The 26,430-nt window shown below is 44.3% G+C and overlaps 1 protein-coding gene across 2 annotated transcripts in view; it reads right to left on the bottom strand.

Moving 5' to 3' along the window:
• The window catches only part of LOC109869029 (FYVE, RhoGEF and PH domain-containing protein 3-like), a 137,626-nt gene that overhangs the window by 110,732 nt on the left and 464 nt on the right, over positions 1-26,430 (bottom strand). The window lies entirely within an intron of this gene.

Here is a 26,430-nt window from a genome sequence, read left to right as displayed (position 1 = left end):
TCCTGAGATGTCTCTCTACCTGTTACGGGGTCTGAGCCGCCGAAGTCTCCCACCATTAGCTCTGAGAAATTGAAAACCCTAGTCATTGGCGACCCCTTTGCCCGCAATATTAGATTTAAAAAGAATCATCCAGCGATCATACATTGTTTACCAGGGGGCAGGGCTACCAAAGTAATGGCTAATCTGAAGACGCTGCTGGCTAAGGCTAAAACTGCTGAGTGTAGATGGTATAGGGACGTTGTTATCCACGTCGGTACCGACAATGTTAGGATGAAACAGTCAGAGTGTAACGATGTGCGTTGAGAGTCGGGAAGCAAGTTCAGGGAGTGAGTGTTTTAATAAATAAACGTAATACAAAACAAGAAACACGAACAACACACAGACATGAAACTGAAACAATAACACCTGGGGAAGGAACCAAAGGGAGTGACATAAATAGGACAGGTATTCAAGGAGGTGATGGAGTCCAGGTGAGTGTCATGAGGCGCTGGTGCGCGTAGTGATGGTGACAGATGTGCGCCATAACAAGCAGCCTGGTGATCTAGAGGCCGGAGAGGGAGCACATGTTACAGTACCCCCGCCCCGACGTGCGGCTCCAGCTGCCGACCAACATGATGATCCCGGGGATAAGGAGAGGACCGGTCACCTCTGCTAAGGTGCGGGAACCTGTCAATCTGGCTGAGGCGCGGGAGCATGACCACCTAGAGCACCGGAGAGAGAACATACATGACAGTACCCCCTCCCCAGCTCGCAGCTCCAACCACAGGGACTATCCCAGGGATCAGGAGCGGACCGGCCGCCTAAGCTGAGGCACAGAAAACTGACGAACCGGCTGAGGTGTGAGAGCCTGATGAGCCGGCTGAAACCTCCCCGGTTGCCTCGGTCGAGGCATGGGAGCCTATCGAGCCAGCTGAGGCATGGGAGCATATCGAGCCAGCTGAGGCATGGGAGCCTATCGAGCCAGCTGAGGCATGGGTGCCTATCGAGCCAGCTGAGGCATGGAAGCCTATCGAGCCAGCTGAGGCATGGGAGCATATCGAGCCAGCTGAGGCATGGGAGCCTATTGATCCCGCTGAGGTATGGAAACCCGTCGAGCCAGCTGAGGCATGGGAGCCTATCGAGCCCGCTGAGGCATGGGAGCCTATCGAGCCAGCTGAGGCATGGGAGCCTTTCGAGCCAGCTGAGGCATGGGAGCCTATCGAGCCAGCTGAGGCATGGGAGCCTATCGAGCCAGCTGAGGCATGGGAGCCTATCGAGCCAGCTGAGGCATGGGAGCCTATCGAGCCAGCTGAGGCATGGGAGCCTATTGATCCTGCTGAGGTATGGAAACCCGTCGAGCCAGCTGAGGCAAGGGAATCCGACAAACCGGCTGAGGCCTTCCAGGTAGCTCCGGTTCTGACATCAGGACCCAACATCTCCTCCAAAACACAAAAAAACTCCCTGAAGCTTCCCTTTGGTGAGGCTTCATTCTGTAACGATGTGAGCTGAGAGCCCCTTTGGTGAGGCTTCATTCTGTAACGATGTGAGCTGAGAGCCCCTTTGGTGAGGCTTCATTCTGTAATGATGTGAGCTGAGAGCCCCTTTGGTGAGGCTTCATTCTGTAACGATGTGAGCTGAGAGCCCCTTAGGTGAGGCTTCATTCTGTAACGATGTGAGCTGAGAGCCCCTTTGGTGAGGCTTCATTCTGTAACGATGTGAGCTGAGAGCCCCTTTGGTGAGGCTTCATTCTGTAACGATGTGAGCTGAGAGCCCCTTTGGTGAGGCTTCATTCTGTAACGATGTGAGCTGAGAGCCCCTTTGGTGAGGCTTCATTCTGTAACGATGTGAGCTGAGAGCCCCTTTGGTGAGGCTTCATTCTGTAACAATGTGAGCTGAGAGCCCCTTTGGTGAGGCTTCATTCTGTAACAATGTGAGCTGAGAGCCCCTTTGGTGAGGCTTCATTCTGTAACAATGTGAGCTGAGAGCCCCTTTGGTGAGGCTTCATTCTGTAACGATGTGAGCTGAGAGTCGGGAAGCAAGTTCAGGGAGTGAGTGTTTTAATAAATTAATTAAACATAATACAAAACAAGAAACACGATCAACACACAGACAGGAAACTGAAACAGAAACAATGACACCCGGGGAAGGAACCAAAGGGAGTGACATAGGAGTCCAGGTGAGTGTCATGAGGCGCTGGTGCGCGTAACGATGGTTACAGGTGTGCGCCATAACGAGCAACCTGGTGACCTAGAGGCCGGAGAGGGAGCACATGTGACACAGAGCTCACCAAGCACAACATAACTACAACATGTACCTTAGCTAGAAAGATGTGTTGGCATTGAGTAATTGTCTCTGGCCCCCTCAAAGTTAGAGGGATTTATATACTCTACAGCAGACTCGCACAACTCAATCGCTGGTTGAAAACTGTTTCTGCCCCTCCCAAAAGATAGAATTTGTTTGGGACTTCCCCACAAACAGGAACAAGCCTTGCCTGCTCAGGAGTGACAGACTCCATCCAAGCTGAAGGGGTGCTGTCATCTTATTTATCAACATAAACAAGGCTCTAACCATGAGAAAGGGTGCAGGCCAGGCAGCAGGCTGTTAGCCAGCCTGACAGTTTAGTGGAGTATGCCACTAGCACAGTCAGTGTAGTCAGATCAGCTTTCCCCATTGAGTCTGTGCCTCGATCTAGGTCGGGCAAAACTAAACATGGCGGTGTTCGCCTTAGCAATCTCACTGGAATAAAGACCTCCTCCATTCCTGTCATTATTGAAAGAGATTGTGATATCTCAAATATCAAAATGGGGCTACTTAATGTTAGATCCTTCACTTCCAAGGCAGTCATAGTCAAATAACTCATCACTGATCATAACCTTGATGTGATTGGCCTGACTGAAACATGGCACAAGCCTGATGAATTAACTGAATAAAAATTGTGGATCTAAATGTTTTTCCTCATAATCCTGGAATATCGGACTGCCATTTTATGACGTTTGCAATCGCAACAAATAATCTGCTCAGACCCCAATTTAGGATTATCAAAAGACGCACTAGAAATTCTCAGGCAATCCAAAGATTCATCGATGCCCTTCCAGACTCTCTCCACCTACCCAGGAAAGCCTAATTGGCCTACATGGACAAGTTCCTAGCAGCATATTCGTGCAGGGAAAGCAAGCCAACCAACAACTTTTGATCAAACATCATTTTGTCATAGAAAGAAAATCATAAGCTTTCCACATTGGTAACACCAAAGTCAAGGTTTGGTAGCAAGGCCCAGCTAGTCAAAATGTTGCAAACGTTTGAGCAGAGTTGAGTAGCCAGGCCAGGCCTACTCAACTCATCTCAAATGTTTGAATATTTATATAGTCCATTATAGTCTCAGTTAATGACATTTGATGTTCATTAATGTTTTAGATATGTGTACTAAATAGCCCTCTACTTTTTTATTTTCAAGGTACAAATACCAGTGAATGGAGACAGCACCTGGTTTTGTTCTCTGCACCCAAGCACGACCTCTGCCCCCAGTACTGGCTGTTCACCAGCCTCAAGCACGACCTCTGCCCCCAGTACTGGCTGTTCACCAGCCTCAAGCACGACCTCTGCCTCCAGTACTGGCTGTTCACAAGCCTCAAGCACGACCTCTGCCCCCAGTACTGGCTGTTCACCAGCCTCAAGCACGACCTCTGCCCCCAGTACTGGCTGTTCACCAGCCTCAAGCACTACCTCTGCCCCCAGTACTGGCTGTTCACCAGCCTCAAGCACGACCTCTGCCCCCAGTACTGGCTGTTCACCAGCCTCAAGCACTACCTCTGCCCCCAGTACTGGCTGTTCACCAGCCTCAAGCGCTACCTCTGCCCACAGTACTGGCTGTTCACCAGCCACAAGCACTACCTCTGCCCCCAGTACTGGCTGTTCACCAGCCTCAAGCACGACCTCTGCCCCCAGTACTGGCTGTTCACCAGCCTCAAGCACTACCTCTGCCCCCAGTACTGGCTGTTCACCAGCCTCAAGCACGACCTCTGCCCCCAGTACTGGCTGTTCACCAGCCTCAAGCACTACCTCTGCCCCCAGTACTGGCTGTTCACCAGCCTCAAGCACGACCTCTGCCCCCAGTACTGGCTGTTCACCAGCCTCAAGCACTACCTCTGCCCCCAGTACTGGCTGTTCACCAGCCTCAAGCACAACCTCTGCCCCCAGTACTGGCTGTTCACCAGCCTCAAGCACTACCTCTGCCCCCAGTACTGGCTGTTCACCAGCCTCAAGCACAACCTCTGCCCCCAGTACTGGCTGTTCACCAGCCACAAGCGCTACCTCTGCCCCCAGTACTGGCTGTTCACCAGCCTCAAGCGCTACCTCTGCCCCCAGTACTGGCTGTTGATCGTCCCCCAGCCCATCTCCCGCACTGAGTTGCAGTGTAAAATTAGAAACAATCTCCATGCAGGACCTAGGAAGCTCTATCCTGGGCCCACCTCCAAGACCCACTCCACTAGCTTGCTTCTTACCGATGCCACAGAGCAGCAGCAGTAGTAGCAGGGGTGTGAGAAGAGAGAAAAGAGCTGAAGACTCATTCCTTGACACATCACTCGCAAAGGCATTGCAAATGATTGAAGACATATCGCAAGATCTGGAGAACGTCATGCACCATGTCACCAGCTTGTCCCAGAGGTAAATAAATACAAATCATTTCAGACTTTACTCTGATCCCCTTTCCTCTCTTCTGTTGTCCTCTTTCCTCCTCTCCTTACCATGCACACTGCTCTCCAGACACTCCTAATTCCCCCCTTCTTCTCATCCTCTCCACAGGGCCCTGGCACCAATAGCTGATTTCATGGATGAACTGTCACCAAAACTGCGGGAGGAAATCGATCACCAGCTGCGTGACTTCAAGAAGAGGAAATGGACTGTACGACTGGGACCACAGTGAAATGAACAACTGTTGTTCAGACATCTCACGAGTCAATCCGTAGACACTTGTTTACATGTCTGTTCTCAGCAGACACTTGTATTGTGGTTTACTTTCAGAAGCAAGAATAAAGGATTATTTTTGTGCTGAAAAAGCTCTGTTGGCATTTCTTCAAGGTGTTTCAATGTATTCTATTTTAACATCAAGTGCTGACAACGTACAGAAGAGCTGTGTGCCACAGACTTTACAGGCTTTCTTCTACTTGTGTAATTCAATCTAATCTAAATTACTGCACACTGAGACATCCCAGAATCAGGTTTCATTTTATTAACAAGATTAAAAGTCTACATTTTAGTACAAAATACTTGGTCCTTTGTGTGCACTGTGAAGCAGAGTCTGTGAGTCCAAGAATCCTCCTCATCCTTGCAGCCATGATTCCTAACGCATTCTCTGACTGGCCGACAATGAGAGTGGTAGTAGTTCCAGGTAAGCCCGTGTTTATGGAGATGGACAGCTGTGAATGAGAGGTAACAAGAACATATGTCTCATATATATATGGTAAACAAAATACACCATACCATTTTCCAGGAACCATATTCCAAAAGCCTTAATAAAATGGCACTCCTCATATAGAGGTGCACACATTCTTGCTGTAACAAGGGAAATCATTTAAACTGATTCCAACATTCTATTATCAATATTCTGTACCTGGATAAGGAAGCATGAGGTTCTCATGTAGGGGGAAAGCTGCATCTCCCAGGAAAACATGAGGTTCTCATGTAGGGGGAAAGCTGCATCTCCCGGGAAAACATGAGGTTCTCATGTAGGGGGAAAGCTGCATCTCCCGGGAAAACATGAGGTTCTCATGTAGGGGGAAAGCTGCATCTCCCGGGAAAACATGAGGTTCTCATGTAGGGGGAAAGCTGCATCTCCCAGGAAAACATGAGGTTCTCATGTAGGGGGAAAGCTGCATCTCCCAGGAAAACATGAGGTTCTCATGTAGGGGGAAAGCTGCATCTCCCAGGAAAACATGAGGTTCTCATGTAGGGGGAAAGCTGCATCTCCCAGGAAAACATGAGGTTCTCATGTAGGGGGAAAGCTGCATCTCCCAGGAAAACATGAGGTTCTCATGTAGGGGGAAAGCTGCATCTCCCAGGAAAACATGAGGTTCTCATGTAGGGGGAAAGCTGCATCTCCGAGGAAAACATGAGGACTTGACGTTGTGGTACCTGGCAGGACAGCTGGCGGTGACAGATCTAGGGTCTTCTGCAGTCATTTGGACCCATAACAACTCTCTCGAAACACTCCACTAGAGATGAAACGGTAGGAACATTTCATATCACGATTATAGTGACCAAAATGATCACGGTTATCAGTATGATCGCGGTATTGTTAAAACTGGAAATGCTAGAAATGTTCCAAAAGTACTGACACACACACTGAAATCATTTGACCAAGTTTTATATGAAAACCACAAAACAACAAATAAAATTAGCAACACTATGCACTTTTTGTGTGCATAAACATTCAAATAATAGCATTAACATTAAAGATGGCACCATGTGGCCATGAATGGTACACTTTTCCCTAGTGCAGGTTTAAATGAACACAACCTTAAGTAAGCAAATCAGATAAACAAACAACAAACTAAATTAGCAGCACTCACTTTGTAATGAGACATGGCAACCTTCATCAGCCTCAGAAAGCCAGGCCTCTCAACAATGTGAAATGGTATCATGTCCTTTGCAATGTAATATGAAAGGGCTGCAGTGAGATCTTGAGCATTTTTAAATGGTTGCTGGAGTGTCTGTCACAACTGTAGATGAGGAGGGACTAGTAGCATCACTGGGTTTGCCTGCTGCTCGCCCACTCTGTAAAGAAGGGAATAGCAAATGTTTTATTATTATTGTTACATAATTCTTATTTACACACACACACACACACACACACACACACACACACACACACACACACACACACACACACACACACACACACACACACACACACACACACACACACAGTCTATTTTATGTGTTGCATTTAAGTATATGCAATGACCCCATGCACAATTTACATAAATACAAATAAGTCTTAAGAAGACAGTGACAGTTATTGCAATGAGCCCAAACATTGACATAAATACAGGAGTCTTGTATAGGAGTCTTGTATAGGAGTCTGGTAGAGGAGTCTTGTATAGGAGTCTTGTATAAGAGTCTGGTAGAGGAGTCTGGTAGAGGAGTTTTGTAGAGGAGACTGGTAGAGGAGTCTTGGATAGGAGTCTTGTATAGGAGTCTTGTAGAGGAGTCTTGTATAGGAGTCTTGTAGAGGAGTTTTGTAGAGGAGTCTTGTAGAGGAGTCTTGTAGAGGAGTCTGGTAGAGGAGTCTGGTAGAGGAGTCTGGTAGAGGAGTCTATAGTGTTTCTCCTGTTGGAACACTTTTACAACCAAGTCGACGTCTGGCGGATTTTAAATGAACAAAATATGTTGTTTGGGTGACTAAACTACATAACATGTTATCGTGTGCAATGGGAGAATAGAGTCTGCAGACACACGACACACACAGCAGCAGAACAACGTGTAGTGTTTTTACAAGAGTAGGTAACTCTGAAAGCTTCGGTTTACATTATTGACAAGCTATTAGCAAGTTAGACAGACAAACCATGACATTTTCCCCCATTCCGAAGTCCGCACATCATGCATTGAGGTAAAAGTTAACTTACCTTGCATTCGCTATAAAGTAGTGGTTAGTGGTCATGAAGATGACTCAAGATTTGAAATGTTGCCACCTTTCGCAGTGATTTTTTGTTGTTGCATGTTCTGGAGACAGGGTGACCATCTTCAATTAAGTTTCCCAAAATACAACCACACTTCAGATTTGGTCCTCTTAGAAGGCTGAAAAATCTCCTGAGCGCTGTCACTGCCTTCCGCCATGTTTTCACACAAAACCAAACCTATGTTGCTGGCTGCACCTGCATCAGACTGTTGCTAACTTTGGTTGATGCTGGACAGTATTTACCGTGAGTTTTTCAACCCGCGGTAAACAAACACTGTTTTAATGATCATTTAAATGTCATCCCTACATCCACCATAGCTCTCTCATCCATATGCCCCTACATCCATCATAGCTCTCTCATCCGTATGTCCCTACATCCACCATAGCTCTCTCGTCCGTATGTCCCTACATCCACCATAGCTCTCTCATCCATATGCCCCTACATCCACCATAGCTCTCTCATCCGTATGTCCCTACATCCACCATAGCTCTCTCGTCCATATGTCCCTACATCCAGCATAGCTCTCTCATCCATATGCCCCTACATCCATCATAGCTCTCTCATCCGTATGTCCCTACATCCACCATAGCTCTCTCGTCCATATTTATTTATTTATTTATTTTATTTTACCTTTATTTAACCAGGTAGGCAAGTTGAGAACAAGTTCTCATTTACAATTGCGACCTGGCCAAGATAAAGCAAAGCAGTTCGACAGATAAAACGACACAGAGTTACACATGGAGTAAAAACAAACATACAGTCAATAATGCAGTATAAACAAGTCTATATACAATGTGAGCAAATGAGGTGAGAAGGGAGGTAAAGGCAAAAAAGGCCATGATGGCAAAGTAAATACAATATAGCAAGTAAAATACTGGAATGGTAGTTTTGCAATGGAAGAATGTGCAAAGTAGAAATAAAAAAATAATGGGGTGCAAAGGAGCAAAATAAATAAATAAATAAAAATTAAATACAGTTGGGAAAGAGGTAGTTTGGGCTAAATTATAGGTGGGCTATGTACAGGTGCAGTAGTCTGTGAGCTGCTCTGACAGTTGGTGCTTAAAGCTAGTGAGGGAGATAAGTGTTTCCAGTTTCAGAGATTTTTGTAGTTCGTTCCAGTCATTGGCAGCAGAGAACTGGAAGGAGAGGCGGCCAAAGAAAGAATTGGTTTTGGGGGTGACTAGAGAGATATACCTGCTGGAGCGTGTGCTACAGGTGGGAGATGCTATGGTGACCAGCGAGCTGAGATAAGGGGGGACTTTACCTAGCAGGGTCTTGTAGATGACATGGAGCCAGTGGGTTTGGCGACGAGTATGAAGCGAGGGCCAGCCAACGAGAGCGTACAGGTCGCAATGGTGGGTAGTATATGGGGCTTTGGTGATAAAACGGATTGCACTGTGATAGACTGCATCCAATTTGTTGAGTAGGGTATTGGAGGCTATTTTGTAAATGACATCGCCAAAGTCGAGGATTGGTAGGATGGTCAGTTTTACAAGGGTATGTTTGGCAGCATGAGTGAAGGATGCTTTGTTGCGAAATAGGAAGCCAATTCTAGATTTAACTTTGGATTGGAGATGTTTGATATGGGTCTGGAAGGAGAGTTTACAGTCTAACCAGACACCTAAGTATTTGTAGTTGTCCACGTATTCTAAGTCAGAGCCGTCCAGAGTAGTGATGTTGGACAGGCGGGTAGGTGCAGGTAGCGATCGGTTGAAGAGCATGCATTTAGTTTTACTTGTATTTAAGAGCAATTGGAGGCCACGGAAGGAGAGTTGTATGGCATTGAAGCTTGCCTGGAGGGTTGTTAACACAGTGTCCAAAGAAGGGCCGGAAGTATACAGAATGGTGTCGTCTGCGTAGAGGTGGATCAGGGACTCACCAGCAGCAAGAGCGACCTCATTGATGTATACAGAGAAGAGAGTCGGTCCAAGAATTGAACCCTGTGGCACCCCCATAGAGACTGCCAGAGGTCCGGACAGCAGACCCTCCGATTTGACACACTGAACTCTATCAGAGAATATGCCCCTACATCCACCATAGCTCTCTCATCCATATGCCCCTACATCCACCATAGCTCTCTCATCCATATGCCCCTACATCCACCATAGCTCTCTCATCCGTATGTCCCTACATCCATCATAGTTCTCTCATCCGTAGGGAGGAGGTCAGAGACCTGGCCGGTTGGTGCCAGAACATCAACCTCTCCCTCAATGGAAGCAAGACAAAGGAGATGATGGTGGACTACAGGAAACAGAGGGCCGAGCACGCCGACGGGGCTGTAGTGCAGCGGGTTGAGAGCTTCGACTTCCTCTGTGTCCACCTCACTAAGGATCTATCATGGTCCACACACACCAACGCAGTGGTGAAGAGGGCACGAAAACACCTCTTCTTCCTCAGGAGGCTGAAAAGATGTGGCATGGGCCCTCAGATTCTCACAAAGTTCTACAGCTGCACCATCGAGAGCATCTTGACTGGCTGCATCACCGCTTGGTATGGGAACTGCTTGGCATCTGACCACAAGGCGCTACAGAGAGAAGTGTGTACAGGCCAGTACATCACTGGGGCCGAGCTCCCTGTCATCCAGGATCTCTATACCAGGCGGTGTCAGTGGAAACCCCTAAAAATGATCAATGACTCCAGCCATCTAAGTCATTGACTGTTCTCTCTGCTACAGCATGGCAAGAACCAACAGGACCCTGAACAGCTTCGACCCCCAAGCCATAAGATAGCTACATAGTTAGTTAAATAGTTAACCAAGTAGCTACCCGGACTATCAGCATGGACCCTTTTAACACTGTCTCTTTTGTCTCATCCCACACACTGCTGCTACTGTTTATTATCTGTCACTTTATTTCTAGTTCTATGTACATATCTACCTTAATTACCTCATAGCCCTGCACATCCACTCGGTACTGGTACCCTAAGTTATCGTTACTCATTGCGTATTTATTATTATGTTTGGGTATTGTTTTACCTTTCTATTATTTATCTATATTATTTCTCTCTGCATTGTTGAGAAGGGCCTGTAAGTAAGCATTTCGATGTTAGTCTACACCAGTTCTTTACGAAGCATGTGACAAATAGAATTTGGTGATTCTCTTCTCTCATTCCTCCCTCCTACCTCTCTCCCTCCTCTGACCCTCTCCTCTCTCCTTCCTCTTCCCTCTCTCCTCCTCTGACCCTCTCCTCTCTCCTTCCTCTTTCTATATCTCTTCCTTCTCTCCTCCTCTGACCCTCTCCTCTCTCCTTCCTCTTTCTATCTCTCTTCCTTCTCTCCTCCTCTGACCCTCTCCTCTCTCCTTCCTCTTTCTATCTCTCTTCCTTCTCTCCTCCTCTGACCCTCTCCTCTCTCCTTCCTCTTTCTATCTCTCTTCCCACTCTCCTCCTCTGACCCTCTCCTCTCTCCTTCCTCTTTCTATCTCTCTTCCTTCTCTCCTCCTCTGACCCTCTCCTCTCTCCTTCCTCTTTCTATCTCTCTTCCTTCTCTCCTCCTCTGACCCTCTCCTCTCTCCTTCCTCTTTCTATCTCTCTTCCCTCTCTCCTCCTCTATACCTCTCCTCTCTCCTTCCTCTTTCTATCTCTCTTCCCTCTCTCCTCCTCTGACCCTCTCCTCTCTCCTGATCTCCCAGCCTCACCCCTGTGTGCAGGAATCTTCCATTCCAGAGACCGAGCTTCTCTGAGGATCATAGAGAAAAGACACCATGCCTACAGTGTGCTAGATAGAGCACCATTCCTAAAACACACATAACCGGATAAACACACACACGCAAAGAGAAATCCAATGGAACATGCTTTTACTATGAGTTTTTTTTCATTCCATAAGACTTTCTCAGGAAAATCCCCCTCATCAGGGTCGGTCCAACCCAGACAGACAGCACTGGGCCTGGAGAGGACAGACAGAGAAAGGAGCATGGAGAGCCTCTATCCTTCTCCTCTACCATTGGCCCAGATCGTTGTTTGGGTGTGCATAGAGGGTTTACACCAAGATAAGCTACTAGTGATAGCCAATAGGAGTCAAAGCTATACATTCCCCATTCACAGAGCACGTCAACTCTTTATGGGGTGGCATTGAGTAGATTACAATTTAGTCCATTTCTGGAAGGTTCCAGCAGTTGGTACCATTTAGCAAATCTAGGTCACATTCACCTTCTGTGAGGTTTATATGTGTGTGTGTGTCTCTGTGTGTGTGTGTGTGTGTGTGTGTGTGTGTGTGTGTGTGTGTAGCAGGATGTGTCTCAGCCAGACCCTACTCAGAGACCTCCAGTATAAACACATGGTACTCTGGACAGAAACACTCCTCTCTCTCTTCTCTCTCCCTATCCACCCCTCTCTCTTTTCTCTCTACCTATCCTTCACTCTCTCTTTTCTCTCTAGCTATCCTTCACTCTCTCTTTTCTCTCTACCTATCCTTCACTCTCTCTCTTCTCTCTCCCTATCCACCCTCTCTCTTTTCTCTCTACCTATCCTTCACTCTCTCTCTTCTTTCTCCCTATCCACCCCTCTCTCTTTTCTCTCTACCTATCCTTCACTCTCTCTTTTCTCTCTACCTATCCTTCACTCTCTCTCTTCTCTCTCCCTATCCACCCCTCTCTCTTTTCTCTCTACCTATCCTTCACTCTCTCTTTTCTCTCTACCTATCCTTCACTCTCTCTCTTCTCTCTCCCTATCCACCCCTCTCTCTTTTCTCTCTACCTATCCTTCACTCTCTCTCTTCTCTCTCCCTATCCATCCCTCTCTCTTTTCTCTCTACTTATCCTTCACTCTCTCTCTTCTCTCTCCCTATCCACCCCTCTCTCTTTTCTCTCTACCTATCCTTCACTCTCTCTTTTCTCTCTACCTATCCTTCACTCTCTCTCTTCTCTCTCCCTATCCACCCCTCTCTCTTTTCTCTCTACCTATCCTTCACTCTCTCTCTTCTCTCTCCCTATCCACCCCTCTCTCTTTTCTCTCTACCTATCCTTCACTCTCTCTCTTCTCTCTCCCTATCCACCCCTCTCTCTTTTCTCTCTACCTATCCTTCACTCTCTCTTTTCTCTCTACCTATCCTTCACTCTCTCTTTTCTCTCTACCTATCCTTCACTCTCTCTTTTCTCTCTACCTATCCACCCCTCTCTCTTTTCTCTCTACCTATCCACCCCTCTCTCTTTTCTCTCTACCTATCCTTCACTCTCTCTTTTCTCTCTACCTATCCACCCCTCTCTCTTTTCTCTCTACCTATCCTTCACTCTCTCTTTTCTCTCTACCTATCCTTCACTCTCTCTTTTCTCTCTACCTATCCACCCCTCTCTCTTTTCTCTCTACCTATCCTTCACTCTCTCTTTTCTCTCTCCCTATCCACCCCTCTCTCTTTTCTCTCTACCTATCCTTCACTCTCTCTTTTCTCTCTATCCATCCATCCATCCATCTTTCAACCTCAGTCTTATTATTACTGGTTAACGGACAGCGACCACTCTCTTTCAACAGAATAGACTGCTTTGTTGAAGGTACCAAGCCCATAGCCGCTTAATTAAAGATGAAAATTAAGTTTGCACTTGGTATTAAGCCATTTCTTTAGAAGAAATTGCAACATCTTCATGTCTGTAAACAACAGAGGAGGCTTCTCAGAGGAGGAGAGGACCATCCTACTCAGACCATCCTACTCAGTGAATAAAAAAAAGTAAAGATCCCTTTTAGATAAAACAATACTATATACTAGGGCTGACCCCGACTAAAGAACATTTCGGTCGACCAACCGATTGGTAGACATTTTTAAACGTGTATTCTTCCATATACAGTATAGACACACCGTAAGTTTGAATAAAATAAACTATATGTAGGCTACTGAGTTTGTCTGATGCTTCCAGTGATTAAGCAGTGTGATTAAAATGAAGACACACACTACTAAAGAGAGAGCCAGAGGTCAATATAGGCTAACTAGAAGGAAAAAACCTGTTCCCAACCAGACCCTCCTCCTCCCGCTGCTGTTTGCAGATTCTAGTTGCCGGTGATAAGCTACACCAGCGGTCGGCAACCTTTTCCATTTGGAAAAGTTATCGTAGCATTTCTCCTGATCTGAGTGCCAGTTATGATTTTCATCTGCACATTTTCATGGAACAGTTTCATTTCATTTATAATAAAGTCTTCATATCTCCAAATCAATGTCATGTGGTTCATCAAAATTCTATCTCAATGAAAAGGATACAAATCTAAAAGTAACATCTATTGCCTTTGCCAATAGGTACAAATAACCTACATAAAGCCAACTAATAAAAACATTGCAGCCTGCAGGTAGAAAATATCCTGATAAAATAAATATCCTATAAATCACATTGGCTACACATGGCCTGTCTGGAAGGAACTTGAAACATTGTATCAACTATTAACTAGGGTCAGGCCTGAAGCTCACACTAGCAAACTTGCAACATTGTATAAAATATAAAATATTCTGTTTCCCACGCCAGTGAGCTCTGGACAGACAGACACAGCTGTATGCTATTAGCACAAGGGATAAGAAGTAATCAGGTAGGCCTTGCTTATGAACTTTCCACTGGAACAGAGCATTACACCCCCCCCCCCCCCTTCAGCTGATTGGTTAACGCTGGAAAGATTTTTCAAAATAGGCTACTTTGAGGAACTATCGTCAGTCTCGGTGGTTGTAAAAACAGACTTTGTTTACTTGCTGTTTGAGAGGAGAAAAAATGATATTGAACAAAAATATAAACGCAAGGTAGAGAAATGAACATTGATTTCTCTGGCAACAGCTCTGATGGACATTCCTGAAGTCAGCATGCCAATTGCATCCTCCCTCAAAACTTGAGACATCTGTGGCATTGTGTTGTGTGAAAAAACTGCACATTTTAGATTGGCCTTTTATTGTCCCAAGCACAAGATGCACCTGTGTAATGATCATGCTGTTAAATGAGCTTCTTGATATGCTACACCTCTCAGGTATATTTATTATCTTGGCAAAGGAGAGATGCTCCCTAACAGCGATGTAAACACATTTTTGCACAAAATTTGAGAGAAATAAGCTTCTTATGCATATGGAACATTCCTGGTATTTTTTATTTCAGCTCATGAAACATGGAACCAACACTTTACATGTTGCGTTTATATTTTTGTTCAGTATATTTTGAGAAGTTCCACAGTGTTGGTGAGTTAAGACAATCAGGAATAATATCAGATCCCCAAATGGGCACATTAATAGGCCTACATTTGCATGCAGGCCAGGTAGCCTAGGCATACTTCTATGTATTATCAGGTGCGTGTCCTTACTCAACATTGACAGGAGCGCTACAAACGACAATTAATAAATATAATACAATAAAACTTGTGTAGCCTAGTTTGTGCACTCTGCAAACAACGTCTCCACTCCTACAATGACAACGATAAGACTTGAATAATAATCTATTGAATGCATTAACAGAAATGACCATAACCAAACAAACAATGTAGATGAGAAATGATGGTAATTAACTGTAAATGTACTACTGGTGATAATGTTGTGTCATCTCCGTGGCCTCCGCAATGGATTAGTCCACTCTGACAGGCGTGAATCAGATGAACATCATTTTTTAAAATAAATTTGCCACTGCTTGACTAACAAAATCTTGGTCGACCAACAGCCTTTCGACCAAACAATCGACCAGGCAACTAAATGGGGTCAGCCCTACTAAGTACACTGAGTGTACAAAACATTAAGGACACCTGCTCTTTCCAGGACATAGACTGACCACGTGAATCCAGGTGAAAGCTATGATCCCTTATTGGTGTCACCTGTTAAATTCACTTCAATCAGTGTAGATGAAAGGGAGGCGACAGGTTAAAGAAGGATTTTTAAGCCTTCAGACAATTGAGACATGGATTGTGTATGTGTGCCATTCAGAGGGCGAATGGGCAAGACAAAATATGAAGTGCCTTTGAACAGGGTCTGGTAGTAGGTGCCAGGCACACCAGTTTGTGTCAAAAACTGTAACGCTGCTGGGTTTTTCACACTCAACAGTTTCCTGTGTGTGTACTTCCCACAACTGTGGGAAGCATTGGGAGTCAACATGGGCCAGCATCCATGTGGAACGCTTTCAACACGTTGTAGAGTCCATGTCCCAATGAACCGAAGCTGTTCTTCAATATTAGGAAGGTGCTCTAAATGTTTTCTACACTCAGTATATATTCAAATGTCACCAAATATATGGATTAAAACAACCTGTTTTGCACGTCTCCAGTAGTCTCAACAGCACCCATGGCTACATACATTTCCATACAAAACCTAGGAGGCTCGTGTTTGTCACCCTCTTCCAAAGACCTACATGGTAATTATGAATAGGACTGTTGTGGTGACCTTTTTTCTGGCACACAGGCAGTCATGACTCATGACCGCAGTAAAATTCCACGTGACAGTTGAGTCCTCTTATGCATCTAGGACATGTGTTGTAGTACCCAAACAACCATTAGGTCTCTAATGGCCTGGTACATACAACACCTATCAGCGGAGCCTTGTCTGGCAGCGAAACAGTTCATTCAGCCTCATTTACTTCCTTTAAAAAAACATAGCTGATATGGCTGACTTAATTAAGCAAATGTGGTTTCTGCTGAAAATTGAGAGATGAACAATCATAATCAGTCGACCTCTAGTACAAAACATTGAGAACACCTTCCTAATATTGCGTTGCACCCCCTTTGTCGTCAGAACAGACTAACTTTGCTGGGGCATGGAATATACAAGGTGTCAAAAGAGTTCCACAGGGATGCTGGACCATTTTGACTCAAAGGCTTCCGACAGTCACATTGGCTGGATGTCCTTTGGGTGGTGGACCTTTCTTGATATACATGGGAAACTGCTGAGCGTGAAAAAACCCAGCAGCATTGCAGTTCTTGACACAAACCGCTGTGCCTGGCACCGACTACCATACCCTGTTCAAACTGGTGTGCCTGGCACCGACTACCATACCCTGTTCAAACTGGTGTGCCTGGCACCGACTACCATACCCTGTTCAAAGGCACTTAAATATGTTGTCTTGCCCATTCACCCTCTGAATAGCACACATACACAATCCATGTCTCAATTGTATCAAGGCTTAAAAATCATTTTTTTACCTGTGTCCTCCCTTTCATCTACACTGATAGAAGTGGATTTAACAAGTGACATCAATAAGGGATCATAGCTTTCACCTGGATTCACTTGGTCAGTCTATGTTATGGAAAAAGCAGGTGTTCTTAATGTTTTGTACACTCAATGAATATAATCAGACCAGTTGGAACTGGAGCAATGATCCAAACAAGAGATAGTACTTTAGGACTGAAAATGTGCTATATTGAATAGAATAGTAAGATGTAGTGTTTTGAATTTTCCCTACTCTGAATGTCACAAATGAATGACATGTCACAAGTCAAGCAGAATCACCTGAGGGTAACACACACACACACTGCATGACACACAAACGCAAGCAAACACACATGCACCACACACATACACACAATCCTATAGTCCATTCAAACAGTGAGTCCAGGAATGGGCTTCTGTTCCTTCCGGCCATCCAATAGAAATATCACTAGTCTAAAAATAGCATCGGTCTCCTCTTACATAGCACTGATCTGAGATTAGAGAAATCAATGTAACACAGGAAAGAGACTGAGTGATAGAGAGTTGGAGAGTGATGGGAAAGAGAGACAAAGAGAGGGAGAGAGAACAACAACACCCCCTCAACCAGACCCGGAGAACTGGAGGTGGAGAGAGACATGTCTGCACTCTGGACTGTGGTGAGACAACATCAACAGAATTTTGCACGCCCAATTTTTCAGTTTTTGATTTGTTAAAAAAGTTTGAAATATCCAATAAATGTCGTTCCACTTCATGATTGTGTCCCACTTGTTGTTGATTCTTCACAAAAAATACAGTTTTATATCTTTATGTTTGAAGCCTGAAATGTGGCAAAAGGTCGCAAAGTTCAAGGGGGCCGAATACTTTCGCAAGGCACTGTATAAATACACCATGGAAAAAGAAGGAACAGCACGTCAGAAATCAGCTCAATGTAATTGAAGAATCCACTTCTGGGAAAATTGTAAAATACTAAACAAACAACAACACAAAGAGTTATCTATCCAAAACAGAAATGTATGGATAAACCACTTCTCCAATATTTTTGGCTCTTTAACAAAGAACAAACAGCAAAAACATGTACATGATCAAATACAAATCTTAGAATCAACTATTAAAGACGACCAGAACCCACTGGATTCTCCAATTATATTGAATGAACTATAGGACAAAATACAAACCCAAAAAGGCCTGTGGTCTTAATAGTATACTAAATTAAATAATTAAATATACAGATTAAAAATTCCAATTGGCTATACTTAAAGTATTTAACTATACTATACTTAAAGTATTAATCATCAGCTCTGGCATCTTTCCCAATATTTGGAACCAAGGACTGAACCTAATCCACAAAAAGTGGAGACACATTTGACCCCAATGACTTCCGTTGGATATGTGTAAACAGCAACCTTGGGAAATCCTAAATACAACCCATATTTATGTTTATTTATTTTAACTTTTGTACTTTAATGTCTTTATTCTTCTTTTGGAACTTTTGTGAGCGTAATGTTTACTGTAAATAAATATGTACTATCTATTTAACATGCTTTGGCAATGTAAACATATGTTTTCCACGCCAATAAAACCCTTAAATTGAATTGAAAGAAAGAAAGAAAGAAAGAAAGAAAGAAAGAAAGAGGGGAAGAAATAATGAACACTGTGAAAGCTCTGAAAGAAGCATGGTGAGTTTGAGACAGAGTGTGAAAGCTCTGAAAGAAGCATGGTGAGTTTGAGACAGAGTGTGAAAGCTCTGAAAGAAGCATGGTGAGTTTGAGACAGTGTGAAAGCTCTGAAAGAAGCATGGTGAGTTTGAGACAGAGTGTGAAAGCTCTGAAAGAAGCATGGTGAGTTTGAGACAGAGTGTGAAAGCTCTGAAAGAAGCATGGTGAGTTTGAGACGGTGTGAAAGCTCTGAAAGAAGCATGGTGAGTTTGAGACAGATTGTGAAAGCTCTGAAAGAAGCATGGTGAGTTTGAGACAGAGTGTGAAAGCTCTGAAAGAAGCATGGTGAGTTTGAGACGGTGTGAAAGCTCTGAAAGAAGCATGGTGAGTTTGAGACAGAGTGTGAAAGCTCTGAAAGAAGCATGGTGAGTTTGAGACAGAGTGTGAAAGCTCTGAAAGAAGCATGGTGAGTTTGAGACAGAGTGTGAAAGCTCTGAAAGAAGCATGGTGAGTTTGAGACAGAGTGTGAAAGCTCTGAAAGAAGCATGGTGAGTTTGAGACAGAGTGTGAAAGCTCTGAAAGAATCATGGTGAGTTTGAGACAGTGTGAAAGCTCTGAAAGAAGCATGGTGAGTTTGAGACAGAGTGTGAAAGCTCTGAAAGAAGCATGGTGAGTTTGAGACAGAGTGTGAAAGCTCTGAAAGAAGCATGGTGAGTTTGAGACAGTGTGAAAGCTCTGAAAGAAGCATGGTGAGTTTGAGACAGAGTGTGAAAGCTCTGAAAGAAGCATGGTGAGTTTGAGACAGAGTGTGAAAGCTCTGAAAGAAGCATGGTGAGTTTGAGACAGAGTGTGAAAGCTCTGAAAGAAGCATGGTGAGTTTGAGACAGAGTGTGAAAGCTCTGAAAGAAGCATGGTGAGTTTGAGACAGAGTGTGAAAGCTCTGAAAGAAGCATGGTGAGTTTGAGACAGAGTGTGCTAAAGCACAGAAACAGAAACTGTGTGAGTTGGGGACAAAAAAGACGGTGTTGGATGGAAGAAATTTCTAAATGTTTTCCCCTCCTCTTCCTCCTCCTCCTCTTCTTATCTCTACCACCTGTGTTCGGTGTTTATTTAACACGGAGGGGTGATGTTTACACAGTCTAGGTTAAACACAGGCGGAGCCAATGACTTCTGTTAATAATAAATAATGTAAACAGCCAGACGCTGCAAAGCATGCTGGGATGGCTGGCGTGCCAGGGCCATTGTCCAGTATCTGATCTGACCCACTAACAGACAGACAGACATCACCCATGTTCACATTCATCCACCTCCCTGGAAGAGAGAGAGGGAGTGCGAGTTGAGAGACAGTGAGAGAGAGGGAGTGCGAGTTGAGAGACAGTGAGCGAGAGAACTGAAGAGTTTGTGTGGTCATGTAGAAGATAAGAGAAAACAGGGTCAAACAGGGACAGAGTCATCTGTACAGTAGAGTGAATGTGACCGTCAGAGGAGAAGAACCCTAAAGGAGACTTAAAACAACAACCTAAGTTATTTAAAAAAAAAAATTGACCTTTATTTAACCAGGTAGGCCAGTTGAGAACAAGTTCTCATTTACAACTGCGACCTGGCCAAGATAAAGTAAATCAGTGTGGAAAAAACAACACACAGAGTTACACATAAACAAACGTACAGTCAATAACACAATAGAAAAATGTAGTGTTTGAAAATGTAGAAGAGTAGGGAGGTAAGGCAATATATAGGCCATAGAGTTGAAATAATTACAATTTAGCATTAACACTGGAGTGATAGATGTGCAGATGATGATGTGCAAGTAGAGATACTGGGGTGCAAAAGAGGATAAGTAACAATGTGGGGATGAGGTACTTGGGTGTGCTATTTACAGATTGGCTGTGTACAGGTACAGTGATCGGTAAGCTGCTCTGACAGCTGATGCTTAAAGTTAGAGAGGGAGATATAAGTCTCCAGCTTCAGTGATTTTTGCTATTTGTTCCAGTCATTGGCAGCAGAGAACTAGAAGGAAAGGCAGCCAAAATAAGTATTGGCTTTGGGGATGACCAGTAAAATATACCTGCTGGAGCGTGTGCTACGGGTGGGTGTTGCTATGGTGACCAGTGATAAGAGATAAGGCGGGGTGTTACCTAGCAAAGGCTTATAGATGACCTGCAGCCAGTGGGTTTGGCGACGAATATGAAGCGAGGGCCAGCCAACGAGAGCATACAGGTTGCAGTGGTGGGTAGTATATGGGGCTTTGGTGACAAAACGGATGGAACTGTGATAGACTACATCCAGTTTGCTGAGTAAAGTGTTGAAGGCTATTTTGTAAATGACATCGCCAAAGTCAAGGATCGGTAGGATAGTCAGTTTTACGAGGGCATGTTTGGCAGCATGAGTGAAAGAGGCTTTGCTGCAAAATAGGAAGCTGATTCTAGATGTAATTTTAGACTAGAGATGATTAATGTGAGTCTGGAAGAGTTTACAATCTAACCAGACACCTAAGTATTTATAGTGATCCACATATTCTAATTCAGAATAGAGTAGTGATACTAGTCGGGCGGGAGTGTGCAGGCAGAAATCGGTTGAAGAGCATGCACATAGTTTTACTAGCATGTAAAAGAAGTTGGTTGCCACGGAAGGAATGTTGTATGGCATTGAAGCTTGTTTGGAGGTTTGTTAGCACAGTGTCTAAAGAAGGGTCAGATGTAAACAGAATGGTGTCATTTGCATAGAGGTGGATCAGAGAATCACCAGCAGCAAGAGCGACATCATTGATATATACAGAGAAAATAATCGGCCTGAGTATTGATCCCTGTGGCACCCCCATAGAGACTGCCAGAGGTCTGGACAACAGGCCCTCCGATTTGACACACTGAACTCTATCTGAGAAGTGTTTGGTGAACCAGGCGAGGCAGTCATTTGAGAAGCCAAGGCTATTGAGTCTGCCGATAAGAATGCAGTGATTGACAGAGTCGAAAGCCTTGGGAAGGTCGATGAAGACGGCTGCACAGTACAGTCTTTTATCAATGGCGGTTATGATATTGGTTCCTGACTTCCCTGAAAGGTTGCATATTGCGGGGGCTATTCGATGCTAATGCAACGCCACAGGATGTTTTTGTGCTGGTCAAGGGCAGTCAAGTCTGGGGTGAACCAAGGGCTATATCTGTTCTTAGTTCTACATTTTTTAATGGGGCATGCTTACTTAAGATGGTGAAGAAAGCACTTTTAAAGAGCAATCAGGCATCCTCTACTGACGGGTTGATGTCGATATCCTTCCAAGATACCCGGGCCAGGTCGTTTAGAAAGGCCTGCTCACTGAAGTGTTTTAGGGAGCGTTTGACAGTGATGAGGGGTGGTCGTTTGACTGCGGACCCATTACCCACGCAGGCAATGAGGCAGTGATCACTGAGATCCTGGTTGAAGACAGCAGAGGTGTATTTAGAGGTCAAGCTGGTCAGGATGATATCTTAGTGGGTGCCCATGGTTACGGATTTAGGGTTGTACCTGGTAGGTTGCTTGATAATTTGTGTGAGATTGAGGGCATCTAGCCTAGATTGTAGGATGGCTAGGGTTAGATAGGTCACCCAAAGCTATGTTGTGTTGTGGTTTATTTTTGGTAATACTTCATGAAGATCCTCTGTGCGAACACACACCCACACACACTTTTCTAAGAGGGCCCTGAGCTGGTCTTCCCATGTGAACAGTAAGGAGTACAGGGGGGAGGTCTGAGAGAGGAAAGAGAGAGATGTTAACTTCTCTAGAGTAGGGTGCAGCATTTGGAATTTTGCATGAAAAGCGTGACCAAATTAAACTGCCTTCTACTCAGGCCCAGAAGATAGGATATGCATATAATTAGTAGGTTTGGATAGCAAACATTTTAAAGTTCCCAAAACTGTTCAAATAATGTCTGTGAGTATAACAGAACTGATTCGAAAACCTGAGAAAAATCCATTCAGGAAGTAGGATTTTCTTTTTTTGTAGTTTTCTATTCAATACCATTACAGTATCCATTGACTTAGGACTCAAATTGCAGTTCCTATGCCTTCCACTAGATGTCAACAGTCTTTAGAAATTGTTTCAGGCTTGTATTCTGAAAAATGAGGACCCTGCCGTGTCATAGAGCTTTTTCATGTACGCGACCGAGAGAGTGCCTTTTATATTGCCTTTTATATTGACTACGTTATTGTCCGGTTGAAATATTATCGATTATTTAGGCTAAACACAATCTGGGGATTGAAAATAAACATCGTTTGACATGTTTGTATGAACTTTACGGATACAATTAGGATTTTTTTGTCCGCCTGTTGTGACTGCGTTTGAGCCTGTGGATTACTGAAGAAAACGCGCGAACAAAGCGGAGGTTTTCGGATATAAAGATACGTTATCAAACAAAAGGAACATTTATTGAATAAATGAATGCCTTCTGAGTGCAACCATATGAAGATCATCAAAGGTAAGTGATTAATTTTATCTCTATTTCTGACTTGTGTAACTCTTCTACTTGGCTGGTTAGTGTTTGTAATGATTTGTCTGCTGGGATATGTTCTCACATAATTGTAAGGTATGCTTTCGCCGTAAAGCATTTTTGAACCGTGACACCAGGGAGGGAGGGAGGGAGGGAGAGAGGGAGAGAGGGAGAGAGAATCGATCCCTCCCTCCCTCGAGACCCTCAACAAACATACTCTCTACAGTTCACCTCCACAACTACCTCTGTTATAGTCCTCCACCACTCTTTCTCTCTTTCCAACCATCTCTGTCTGTAGGCTACACTTCCTCTTTGTAAGAGCTATATAATTTCATCTCTATGTTAAAATGTCCCTTGTCTAATATTACAGATGTCTGATCTTAAAGAGGAACTCCACTCATGTGGCCGGTGACATTTTGCTTTTTCAGTCCAATATCTTGAAAACTTGACTGCTGACATGCAAAACATTTGGGACTGTATCAACAGTGGACTAATGAAAAAATACCAAAATATAGTTTTTGTGTGGAGTTCCCCTTTAATTTAACCAGTTTCGTTATAGGAGTAAAACAATCCTTCAGCAGGAGGAATTGATTATCCAAAAAAATAAGTTATAATTTCTAACAGGACATTTTTTTGACAGGCTGCAGTGGGCTATAGTTCGATAGACTTATGTCGTAGTGGAGGTTAATATTTATTTTGTGTTATTACGCTATATAAAACGACAGTTGTTGATGAGTATGGCTGCATTTCAGACACATTTTTGTACATTTGAATGTCGCAGTAGTTTGCCCTAGGCCAGTTATTCTGTCAGGTGCTTTAACATTTGAGCAAGAGAGAGCGAGAAAGAGAACTACAGGTTTTCAGTGAATTTATGTAAATCACCAGGCTGATTGGAACCACAGGAAAATTATCTGCGACAACAGGGTGATCAAATTAAGATAGATCTGTATGTTATGGTTCTCAAAATAACTCTGTCATTTAGTGTGCACTTTGAAATAAACCCACGTGAAAGGCCTCTGTAGACATCTGTAGTCACCTCTAAACAGCCTGTTACAACTGTGTGATAACACATCTGTAGTCACCTCTAAACAGACTGTTACAACTGTGTGATAACACATCTGTAGTCACCTCTAAACAGCCTGTACCAACTGTGTGATAACACATCTGTAGTCACCTCTAAACAGCCTGTTACAACTGTGTGATAACACATCTGTAGTCACCTCTAAACAGCCTGTACCAACTGTGTGATAACACATCTGTAGTCACCTCTAAACAGCCTGTACCAACTGTGTGATAACACATCTGTAGTCACCTCTAAACAGCCTGTACCAACTGTGTGATAACACATCTGTAGTCACCTCTAAACAGCATGTACCAACTGTGTGATAACACATCTGTAGTCACCTCTAAACAACCTGTTACAACTGTGTGATAACACATATGTAGTCACCACTAAACAGCCTGTTACACCTGTGTGATAACACATCTGTAGTCACCTCTAAACAGCCTGTACCAACTGTGTGATAACACATCTGTAGTCACCTCTAAACAGCCTGTTACAACTGTGTGATAACAAATCTGTAGTCACCTCTAAACAGCATGTACCAACTGTGTGATAACACATCTGTAGTCACCTCTAAACAGCATGTACCAACTGTGTGATAACACATCTGTAGTCCCCTCTAAACAGCCTGTACCAACTGTGTGATAACACATCTGTAGTCACCTCTAAACGGCCTGTACCAACTGTGTGATAACACATCTGTTGTCGCCTCTAAACAGCCTGTACAAACTGTGTGATAACACATCTGTAGTCGCCTCTAAACAGCCTGTACCAACTGTGTGATAACACATCTGTAGTCGCCTCTAAACAGCATGTTACAACTGTGTGATAACACATCTGTAGTCACCTCTAAACAGCCTGTACCAACTGTGTGATAACACATCTGTAGTCACCTCTAAACGGCCTGTACCAACTGTGTTATAACACATCTGTAGTCACCTCTAAACAGCCTGTACCAACTGTGTGATAACACATCTGTAGTCACCTCTAAACAGCCTGTACCAACTGTGTGATAACACATCTGTAGTCACCTCTAAACAGCCTGTACCAACTGTGTGATAACACATCTGTAGTCACCTCTAAACAGCCTGTACCAACTGTGTGATAACACATCTGTTGTCGCCTCTAAACAGCCTGTACAAACTGTGTGATAACACATCTGTGGTCGCCTCTAAACAGCCTGTACCAACTGTGTGATAACACATCTGTAGTCGCCTCTAAACAGCATGTTACAACTGTGTGATAACACATCTGTAGTCACCTCTAAACAAACAACCCAACTCTATATTAAGAGACAGAGAACATACATCTCTCACACGTACGTCAACATGTGCACGCACACACAAACACCTCTCTCTCCCTCTCCGTTGTAATGTCATTCCTGAGGCCAGGCGACACTGCTCTCATCCAGACACTCTCCTCCAGCCTCATCACATTCCTCACCATGAGGGATTCACATGGAGGAGAGTTAGAACACTAGTCTTTATACACACACCATGTATCCACTTCAGCCTCGGACTGCCCTCTGACTGCCCTCTTGACTGCCCTCGGACTGCCCTCGGACTGCCCTCGGACTGTATCCTGCACACCAGATAGTGTCATTGTAATCATCGTCTTCATCGTTGTAATCCTTATCATCATCGTCTGCACCATCATCACCATTCATAATCTTCAGCAGCACACATCAGAAACCAACTCACCTCTACAGCTATGGATCTATCATAATCACCATCACCACCATCTTCGTCATGCTCATCATATCTCAGTCTATAACTCCCCTCAACATCCTGTCCACCAGATACATGTCATATTAACATCCTCATCTCAAACATCCTCCCATCCTCCTCCTGTCTCTATCCATTCAATACAATGGTTTCCCTGTAGCTTAATAACTATAATCAGACAAAACACACAGAATAAAATGAGGAGGGAACTTTACAACAAAGAATACATTCATGTCTGTGGGGCTGTGTGTGTGTGTGTGTGTGTGTGTGTGTGTGTGTGTGTGTGTGTGTGTGTGTGTGTGTGTGTGTGTGTGTGTGTGTGTGTGTGTGTGTGTGTGTGTGTTGTGTGTGTGTGTGTGTGTGTGTGTGTGTGTGTGTGTGTGTGTGTGTGTGTGTGTGTGTGTGTGTGTTTGTAGGGCTGAGAGAAGGGCTGAGAGAAGCATAATCCTCTGGATGAGTGGTATGGGGTAATGATAAAGTCAGAGCTGCTGCCACTTGGGGTTTGGTACCGATTTACCCCTCTTCTTGTCTCGTCAGCTGCCCAACGACCTTGAAGGTGTGTGTGTTATGTGTGTGACATGTCATTGAAAGGTAAATGTGCTGCTATGCAGCCTACTAATAACAACAATCCTTTGCTGTTGGAGGTCGTATTTCTCTCACAGACAAACTGCATAGCTTTAAAGTTGTAATAAGATAATGCAACAACTCCTCACAATACAAAGGAGAAGTTTGCGCCATAAGGAGCTAGTTTTTGCCACATGTAGTAGTAATAGTAGCAGCACCCCCCATCCCCCC

This window comes from Oncorhynchus kisutch, linkage group LG24 (assembly GCF_002021735.2).
Source record: "Oncorhynchus kisutch isolate 150728-3 linkage group LG24, Okis_V2, whole genome shotgun sequence".
Lineage (NCBI taxonomy): Eukaryota > Metazoa > Chordata > Actinopteri > Salmoniformes > Salmonidae > Oncorhynchus > Oncorhynchus kisutch.
This window is presented reverse-complemented; position numbering and strand designations above follow the sequence as displayed.